At 37.6% G+C, this 10193-nt stretch overlaps 1 long non-coding RNA gene across 2 annotated transcripts; it reads left to right on the top strand.

Moving 5' to 3' along the window:
- The first annotated feature begins 303 nt into the window (after positions 1-303).
- On the top strand, positions 304-5008 carry LOC103474756 (uncharacterized). Of its 2 annotated transcripts, XR_535219.2 has the most exons (4): positions 306-630; positions 760-895; positions 3556-3686; positions 3761-5008. It is a non-coding gene; the product is annotated as an uncharacterized LOC103474756 (long non-coding RNA). The 2 variants fall into 2 exon arrangements; XR_014090717.1 differs by having other exon boundaries at positions 304-630; positions 3556-5008.
- The last annotated feature ends 5185 nt before the right edge of the window (positions 5009-10193 follow it).

The raw sequence follows: 10193 nt of genomic DNA, 5'->3' as shown, positions 1-10193 counted from the left end.
TTTCTGTAGCCCTGATCCTTACCCTAAACCTAACCTAACCCAAAAACAGCACTTATTCCTATGGGGCTGAGGGTTTGGCTGCGATAAGAAGTAGTTGGTCCCCACAATGTTGTATGTGTTAGGAAAATGGTCCTTGCAATGTATCAAACACACACACACACACACACACACATGCGCACACCCCCCCACCCCCACACACACACACGCATATTAGGGGAAAGATCTATCCTGTTGCTACAGTGCTGCAGTGCTGAGTAGCACTATAAGAAAAAGGGAGAGGGAAAGAGAGGGAGATATCTGGCAAGGACCCCACACCGCAAAAAACGGACTGCAGAAGGCCAACAACTTCAAAATCAACCAGCTTATTACTCAACAGACCATAATAAGAGTGTTAGCTGAAATATTTTAAGTTATTAATAAGTGCATAAAATGAGCATCTGTTGCAGCAAATGAAAATAGGCAATGCTTGTTTTTCATCCAGTAATCACTCTACCCCCACTGCTCCCATCACCCCAACCCCTGTGGCTGCTGCAAGAAGTGAGGTGTCAGCACATTTCAGACAGCTATAGGCTCACTTCATGCCTGCCTGTTGAGGTGCGGGCTAATGCCCTTTGCCAAAGGTGCCATATGGTAAGTGTTTTATTGCATTTGGGAATTGAGAGGGAATAATTGTCCTGGAGGAATAATTAAGAAATGTATTTTAACTGTAAAGTTCTCTGCAGCACAAATATCTAACTTCTCTGAATATATTCTGTGCAGGTCTTTTTTTTTCCCTTTTTCCTTACCTCCTGCTGCTTTTTAAAGCCTCAAACACCTTTTGGAAAAGATAATGAGCTCTGTCAAGAAGCAAAAAGAGACTGCTCCTTTTTGCTCCCTCATACCTCCAACTCCAAAAGTAAGCTTTTGCCTTCTTCTCCTCTTCATTATAATCAACAGCAGAGTGTCCCATATTCTTTGCTGCCGAGCAGAACATGCCCTCAGAGACAGTCAATATTGCAGCTTATAACCTATAACTCTAAGCTCCACCCCAGAAAGAAAAAGTTTTCCCTTTGAAGATTCTCATCACTATGGTAATCAGCTGATCAGAGGGTGTTATGCCAACTTCTTGTTATGCAAATATTTGATTTACATGCAAAACCTCTGGATTAAAAGTTTAATTTGTTCTTGAGTTTTTGCTTGGAGTCTGACTGCCATCAATAGCTTATTGCAGAGAGGAAATTTACCATTTATCATTTATTGCAGAGAGGAAATTACAGTTAGATGAAGAATTACTGAGATAGTCTGATCACTGAATGTAATACTCATTTTAGGAAAAAATAATCCTACAATGATTTGAAGTTTAAGTCTTTAAATGTATGGACATTTTTAAACAAACAGGTGCTCTCATCAGGTGTGAGGAGAGATTTTTTTTTTGCCAGAACAGGGAAGGTTGTACAAGGCAAATGATAGAAGAAAATGTTATGGGCAGTAAAAAATTTCCCTTCCCAGCATGATGAGAACTTTAAACATACAGTCACAGCTTGACAATAGAATACTTTCAAATCTGAATCTAATGAAGAATTTGTGCTAAGACTTGGAACTAATTCTCACAAATACTCTCCATCTGACTGAGCAAAAATGTTGCTTCTCTGGATGAATAAAGCTGGTAAGGGCGTAGCCCCAAAGACTTGCGGCAATATCAAAACCAGATTTACTTTTTTTATTATGCACTACTTTGCATCCATCACAAAATATTCCAATTAAATTCATCAAAGTGTTTTATTGAATCCTGAGAAACTGTGAAAAGTGTGAACACGCTGCAAAGGACTATCATTTCTATACAAATTGGTCATTTATTGAAGAAGTTATCTGAGGAGAGCTGTGAAAGATCATTTCTCAGTCTAAATTTTTACAATAGCCATTTCAGTCCAGCGCCTGTCCTATTGGGAAAAAGGCACACAGCCAACCTTCATGCACACAGTAGGCTCTTTTGAGAGCTTAGAGTTGTTGTTTTTTTCCTCCTTCGCCCCCAGCTTAGGCCCGTTATCGTCACTGTCAGGGCAAAGCACATTACTTCAAACTCATGCAGGAGCTGCTTGAGGCTCACTGTGTTCCTCAGCGCAAAATAAGAGGAAGAAAAGTTCAAGAGGAGTTTGGCACATCCGGCAAGATGGGACCATGTCAAATTCACTGAAGGCTGTTCCAGGCATTTGGGTCTGTTGTTGTCACAACTAATATTGTGTGGTCGCTCTATCCTTGGCTTGTGGGTTTCTCTGTACAGAAATGTGCAGCATTTGCCTTGACATGCAGTCTGTTTATTTAGAATGTCAGGGAATTGGAGACGAACTGTGAAGCTGCAACAGCAGATCTTGAGGGACAGGTTTTGTGTGGGGCTCTGTGAGATAATATCTCTATTTCACAGTCACTTAAATGCCCATGTTGTGGATGAGTGTATTATTACTTATCATGACAGATAACTTACTTTGGATTTTGAAAGCAGTATGTGATTAAAAAATGGTTTTATGCAGATTTACTTTTTACATTTTAGCAATGAATGCATTTCATTCATAATTATCCACGTGGACTACACACATGAATAAGAAAAGTAAATATTTTATATAATTAATTTTTCTACAATTATCCATTTTGACTGTCCATTCAGGTTTCATGAAAAGCTGTCATCCTTCAGGCAGCCCTGTGGGCACATGTCTATGGACCCACAGTTACAAGGAAAATGTCACAAAGGCAGAAAGAGCACACTATAATTTATTTTCATTAGTCCTTTAAACAAAGTCAATTCAGCATCTGATTTGACAAGTACTCATGGATCCATATTTTATTTTAAAACTTTGCCATCACCATCAAGAAAAACTCTTTGAAGTATTTGGAGTTAATATGACTTACAACCCATTTCAATTTCCCTTTGGGATCCATCCATCCATCCATTTTCTTACACCCTTGTCCCTTAGTGGGGTCTGGAGAGTTGCTGGTGCCTATCTCCAGCTAACGTTCCGGGCGAAAGGTGGGGTGAACCTGGACAGGTCGCCAGTCTGTTGCAGCCCTTTGGGATCAATAAAGTATTTTTGAATTTGACTTTGATCTGAATTAAAATGTTTAAAAAGTTAGCCTCTTAAAATATCTGAGAAATGCTGAGTGTAACTTAACTTCTTTGATTGAATACAAACTCTGCAGGAAAGCATCTGCTTAATGTATCACTTAATAGATTATGATTTGGAACATGAACTTCGAACTATAAAATAGTGACTAAAAGTATTCATACAGTAATATTATCTTTTAAAACTAAGCATTAAAATAAACAAGGGGAAAAATACCATTTTCTGGCAAACTAGGGTAGACTCAATGTGAACATAATGTTATCTAATTTCAGATGGAAGTCATTTTTAAGGAATTAAATACAATGCAATTGGTTCTATTTTTTGCACATATTTTGCACCTGTTGCCAGATTATTTTGTTCAGTGTTTACAAGGTGGATTGAAAAGCTATGATAATTTATGTTTGAATTTCTGCTTCTGTTCTTGAGTGTGGTTGAAGTTCTTATTTACCTGTTCTCCAAGTTGCAGATCTGCCTCCTGGGGGCATAATTTGGGCAGAGTTTTGCAGTCACCTGGGGGTAATCTTCTAACCATCTCTAAGAAAATAAGGAACTGTCTGATAACCACTCAACACCTGATGGTCAACTGTACTGGTAAGATATGAAGTGTAATGCTAGCCTTCTCTAATGTAGAAGGTTCCAATGTAGTCCTGTTCTCCGACCAACAGATTTGATGAAAAGACTCGCCAGGTCATGATTTGAGCAACTCCCGGAGCTCCTTTGTCCTTGAAACCTTTGACTGGGCCAACCAAGTCCTGAGTATGTTTACTAAATATTTAACATATTTAAATTGTATTCTCTCTCTGTAGTTATATCTGCTTACGACATAAATATGTACAGTGTTATTTTGTGATGTATTGTGAGAACAAAAAATAAATACTTGTAGTTTCTTGCTCATTCCATCTTGATGCCATTCTTGCTTTGCATACGTTCCCCACTCCATCCTCTTTCATGATTTTCCTGCTATTTTTTTTTTTTTGAAACGCTAGCAGTTTTGAAGATAGATTTTCACTTTTTTCTCCTCTATCAAAATTACAATTTATTTGTTTTTATGTTTCCTGCATATGGTTACAAACAGCTTTTGTTGTGTTTTACATGACTACTCCATACACATACTCGTAAACACTGAGATAATATCTAATTTATTTGGACAAACTGCATTGATGTATAGAGGTCATATGCCTGGTAAAGATATCTTAGAAGGAGATTTTGGGTAATTTGAGAACATGACGGACACGTGCAACCCACATAAAATGGGGATGCCTCGTTAAGAAACACAGGTTAGGGAAGCTAGGTAGTCTACCTAGCCAATAGGAAGTTTAGTTTCCAGTCCTTATCAACCAATCAGAATGCAGACTGTCGCTGTAGGTCCCGCCTTCTTCCCCGTGTCTGCAGCATTGTTTGTGTGTGCGGGAAAGATCCGCCATGAGGAGGAAACTGCAAAGCTGTGCAGCGTGAGAGTCTGTGTTGGTTAAGGCGGAAACTGTAATAGATACGAACTCTAAACAAATTCTATTGCAGATAGAATTACTCTTTATCATTCGACTTCTAAGCTGGAAGTTGTGAAGTGAGTTAAAAGACTGAGCTTCAGTTTTTCTGATGAGCACTGCTAGTGCTTTGTCGTTAGCCTCTTATTGGCTGTTGGTTTCTTGGGAGTTCATCTCGTTCTCCGTTCATCTGAAGGTAAAGACCAAAATATAGTATATTCTTACTTTATTCACGATGAAAGTTCATATTTATTGATGTTAAAGTATGAAAAATATGGCTTGTTACATTATCTAGTGCTCCACGTGTCCAGACTGAGAGCCACCATACTGTTGTCCCAAATGTGTGGCATTGAGATCGGTGAGCATATTATGTGCCTTTCATTTGGGTTTTTGTTCTGTTTATCACATTGTTATTAAATAATAACCTTTATTTGGACTACTTAATTATTCAAATGTAAACTTTTACCACTTTTGGATAAAATGTAATATTTAATATTGTGTTTGGAAAAAATGCTTTTGCAATTTACAGAAAAGTAAGTTCACAATGCAGTGTGATACTGCATTTACATAAAATATAATTGTTTTATTGCAAACTTGAGCAATTTGATAACAAATGGATGTCAAATGTGATGTCTACAGAAACATGATTTAAGGATTAAAGCTAGAACAGCTTAAATTCATCTGTCTGCCTTTGTGTGTCATTTAAACACCCCACTGTGCTCCGATAGCCGAACCTATTGGCTCATTCATCTAAAATATGTAATACCCTTCTCTACTTTGTTACACATGCAAATGTTCATGTATGATTTCCATACAGTCGCATATAAACTGCTTTGTGAATATTACAAATTGTAAACTGAAACACGTTCTACAACATTATACCCTTCAAAACCAGCATTGCCTGTATCAATGTGTCAATGTTGGATGACCCGAATCTTAAAAGAATCAACACATTCTTCCAAAAATAGTATCCAAACTTCCGTCTGCTCAATGTTCCACCCAGAGAAATAATATTTCATCAATCCTTCAACCCTTTATTGACAGGATGTCCACTTATATTTGCCTGACAGGCATTGGGGCATGATAAAATATTAATTTTATATTTGCTGTCTGGTGTTCCTGGATGTGGGAACAAGTCCCTCTCCCCTCTGGCAACAAAAGGCAAAGGTTCACACTGTACAATTACGAGCAGATAATGTTAATGGCATGCTGAATAGCAGGAAACATATTGACAGCACTGGCTAATAACCCGTGTATGTACAGTGTAATGTGGGGACAAATCACTTTGCTATAATGGTTAAAAGAACAACCTAGTTGTCAGAGAGAACATTTTTCAGTCATTTATTCAGTGCTCAGAAAGGCACATTTATATTCATGCTATTGAAATGTCCTTGTCTCAGAAACCCAATCCCCACCAGCTCGCTCATCGTGATATTTAAACTAGAAACTCTGCAAAGGTTGAAAAATCCAGCCCATCCATGCCTCTGCACTGAAGCAAAAAAAAATGTTAAATCTCAGAATATCCAAACTCAAATTTATATTTCACTGAAGAAAAAAGCTGTCATTTAACTTGCAGAGTTAAAACATATGATGCCACATTAAAATGGATGAAAATGAACAAAAAAAATGCTAAAAAAAGTTACCACGAACCAATTTTCATACTTTGCATAAATCATCAAATTGACAACCTTGCACACACTCTTAGATGTGGTGGAGCACTTACTTGCTGGTTTGGTGTGTTTTATTAAGAATCTGTCTGGAAAGTACATGAATTATGAGCATCTATCCCTGCAGCCAGTGCAAAAATCATGCCATCAAGTGTTACTACAGCTGTGAGTATAGATGAGAATCTTATGCATTAGGAAAATCTAATACAGTATTCATAAACAAGTGATACTGCATGTTAATCTTGTGACCATGGGTTTACAAAAATACTGTGAGTATAGATATATGCCAATTAATAAGGACATCATAGTTTCTTTTACTTTATTTCAGTAATTCAGTTCAAAAAAATGAAAGTTATTACATATTTTCATTGCACAGTTTACAGCTAATGAAAACCCAAAACTTAGTCTCAGAAAATATTTCTATTTCATTAGATGAATAAAAACAGATCTTTACAATAACAAAAACAGTTTACAGACTACTTATTGCAGGGAAAACTGCTGATTTAACTCTTAGCAAACCTTCATTGGTGCAGTCAACACTTCAGGGGTGGACTGGCAAACCAGCCTACCAGGGATTTCCCAGGTGGGCAGGTGGGTTAGGGGCTGGTGAGTTAAGCTGTCCTGTCAAATGCCTTCTCCATTTCTCCTCCTTTCCAGTCAGGCAGATCGCAGGACAGAGTGGACCTGTTAACACATGAATGAGCACTACAGCTCCAGTCTGCTGACAATAAAGAAGTAGTCTCATAAAGCTCGGCCTACGAAAACAAATAGCCTCATTAAAAACTCAACAGTAACTTGAGAAACCTGTCCTACCAGTGCAACATAAATTAAATCTCCCCATTTTTCTCTTGCATCCAGCTGAGTGATGCAGAGTGACTCCAGCTCGTCATGTCATTTCTCCTGTCAGTCACTGACACTATAAGCAACATCGAATAAGTTTGCATTAACACTAGAAGATGGAGCAGGAAAAGCAAACTACAAAATATAAAGACGAAGCTTACAAGTGGAGCAAAAAAATAAAGCCCTGTATTAACAAATGTAAAAAAAAAAAAAAAAGTCTCTGAGCTGTTTGGTGGTCATTGATCTAGTTCTGGGGTATATCCACCAGACATGAGAGGTCATAGTGCTGCTGGAGATAAGCATGGTTAAAATTGTTTTATTTTTAAAATGTTTTTTTTGTTGTTTTGGCTGTCACACATTATTTTTACAGGCCTTTAGCCATATTAATTTCTTGCATAGGCCTTGGCTGATGATGACCCACATGAGGCAATAAACAATCAGATTGAATGTTATATAGTTTGTCCATTCTCTCAGAACACATCAAGCTCTCAGAACACATCAAGCTCTCAGAACACATCAAGCAACAAAAAGGTTGAGGCACCTTTTTGTTGTCTGTGTTTTGTGACAGGACCAATGTAGCAGTACACCTCTGCTCAGAGACAACTCATTTCTGTCGGTTTATCATGAAGATGTTCTATGAAAGTGGCTGATGATGATTTAGGGAGCTATGTCATCTGCTGGTGTTGGTCCACTGTGTTTCATCAAGCACTGCGTGCTTTCCTCTGCTGACAAGCTTTATAGAGATGCTGGTTTCATTTTCAAGCAGTACCTGACACCTGCCCACACTGCCATGACCTTGGTATCACTGTGCTTCATTGGGCAGCAAACTGCCCTGCTTTAAACCCCTTAGAGAATATGTGGGGTATTGTAAGAGGAAGATAAGACACCAGTACCAAACATGTAGATGAGCTCAAGGCCACTGTTAAAGCAACCTGTTCTTCCTTAGCACCTCAGCAGTGACAGAGGTGGATTAACTCCACCTTACACTGCATTGATGCAGTAATTCATGCTAAAGAAACCCCAATAAAGTACTGGGTGCAAACATCATACAAGGCGTGGATATACTTTTTGACATTTTTTAATTGAAAATTAAACTTCTGTATAAAATTAGCACAGACACTTGAAAACACTCTGTTTAGGAACGTATATAACACATGATGTTTAATTTCTGAATTTAAATGACAAAAAAAGTAAACATTTTCAGCATATTATTAATAAGTAGTGTAAACCTGGAGTGACTGTGACTCAGCTGGAGAAGTCAGCTGAAAGTTGAGAGTTTGTGACAAGTTTCAGTATGTGCACTTTTGTACATGTATATCAGTTTTGTCTCATGGGTCCTCTTGTATGTGCAACTGGGTGAATGTGGCTCTAGTGTACAGAGCTTTGAGTGATCAAAAGCACTATACTGTATTATGTTTTTCAAGTAGGAGGATGTGCAGGAGTCTTGACGTGGCAGACTGTTGAGGAATTATGACGAGACGCGTATTACTGAGTAAAACTGAAATTGAACACCTTCAAATAGATAAGGTCAAAAGCATTTAATGATGAAGAGCTAATCCAAAATCAGATTTTTCTTCATCAATTGGATCAGTAAAGTGACAAAATGAGGGTCTGTGGGGACTAAATCACATTTTTGAAATAACAATTGCAGAGAATGCGTCACTTATGATGATATACGACTTCATTAATTGGCTATACGGATGATACAAGAGGTTGACAGAATCACCATTCTGGAAGCAACACACTCTTTTGTGATAACCTCTGCTCTGAAGGTTTTAATTCTACTTTGATGCACAGACAAGATAAATTAGCTGCCTAGGTCTAAGACCACCTACATTGAAATCAATATTGCACTCCTCTACATAGCCACAAAGTTAAATACAACAGAAGGAATAAAGGATTATTAACACTGAACTGAAACTCTTTCAGAAAACAAGAACCATGTAGTAGCAAGGTGTAAAAATCATAATAAACTAGAAGCAATTTTCCGCTCTATGAATATCCTTTGTACATGCTCATTATTGGTAGAAAGGCAACATCTTTAACTTTTTCACCCTGCAAAGCCTCGCTCTATAGGCGGTCTTCTTATTATCTTATTTTAATAATTTCCATCTGTCTAATGAGGACCCAGAGGCACACTTGTTTGTATTGTTGGGTTTCATCACTTGGTTAAATGTTAATTGACTTTTTTTCCATATAGCTTGTGCTGTGTTAATGTCTCACTCAAAAGATTTCCCTCAAATTAGCTTTAAGGGTCTCTGCAGGTGTCACAGCTCCATTCAAGGCATTGGGTTGTGTGTGTGTGCGCTTGTTGTTAAGCCATGTTTCATTGCGTAATTAGCCGTCTGTTGAATTTGGAAGGAGGTGAGACTGGTCCACTGGTTATCATGGAAATGCAATCTCATAAGTTGTCCATGCAGATCATAATGTTTGTCCCCCATGTAATTATTGTAACCGCATTCAGCTGTCCATGAGCCTAATGTTTGCTCCATTAGATCCTTCATGTAAAATTTAATCAATGATTGCTCTTTTGAAAACTTTTTTTCTGTACTTCAGTTTCTCTATGTTGTCTTACCTATTGATACATTAGCATATGTTAATTACAACAGCAGGAATGTGTTGCAGGTGACGAAACAAACCAATTTTACAAATAAGATGATAGTTGCTTAAAGTAAAAGTCAAATTATGAAAGCACTTTGTTATAAATAACAGGACAAACCTGGCTTAGGAAGTAGATATGGCCCTTGAAAAACACCTACACAACAATAAGATTCAATTGATCTTATTTGTATTTTATGCTGTCGAGCAAAATAATATATAGAAATAAAAATTACTTTGTTGTCAACATGTTCAGTATGTTGTGCCTCTAGCAACTTTACACACACACACAAACACAATTTTTTACGTATCTTTCAACACACCAAAGAGGTAAAACCTTATATAAATTCAGTATATGCCAGAGGAAGGAATAATTTACTTGAAGAAACATTTTGGTGACATAATGATATGGGCTGTATTTTCAGTCTTTACTGTGTTTTTACAGAACCAAGTAGGATGCGGCCCCAAGCACCAGCACATTTGGTACTAAAATGGAAAAAAGCACTAAT

This window comes from Poecilia reticulata, chromosome 13 (genome assembly GCF_904066995.2).
Source record: "Poecilia reticulata chromosome 13, P_reticulata-male-v2, whole genome shotgun sequence".
Classification (NCBI taxonomy): Eukaryota; Metazoa; Chordata; class Actinopteri; order Cyprinodontiformes; family Poeciliidae; genus Poecilia; species Poecilia reticulata.
The sequence above is the reverse complement of the archived record's forward strand: the minus strand, read 5'-3'. Positions and strand labels throughout refer to the sequence as shown.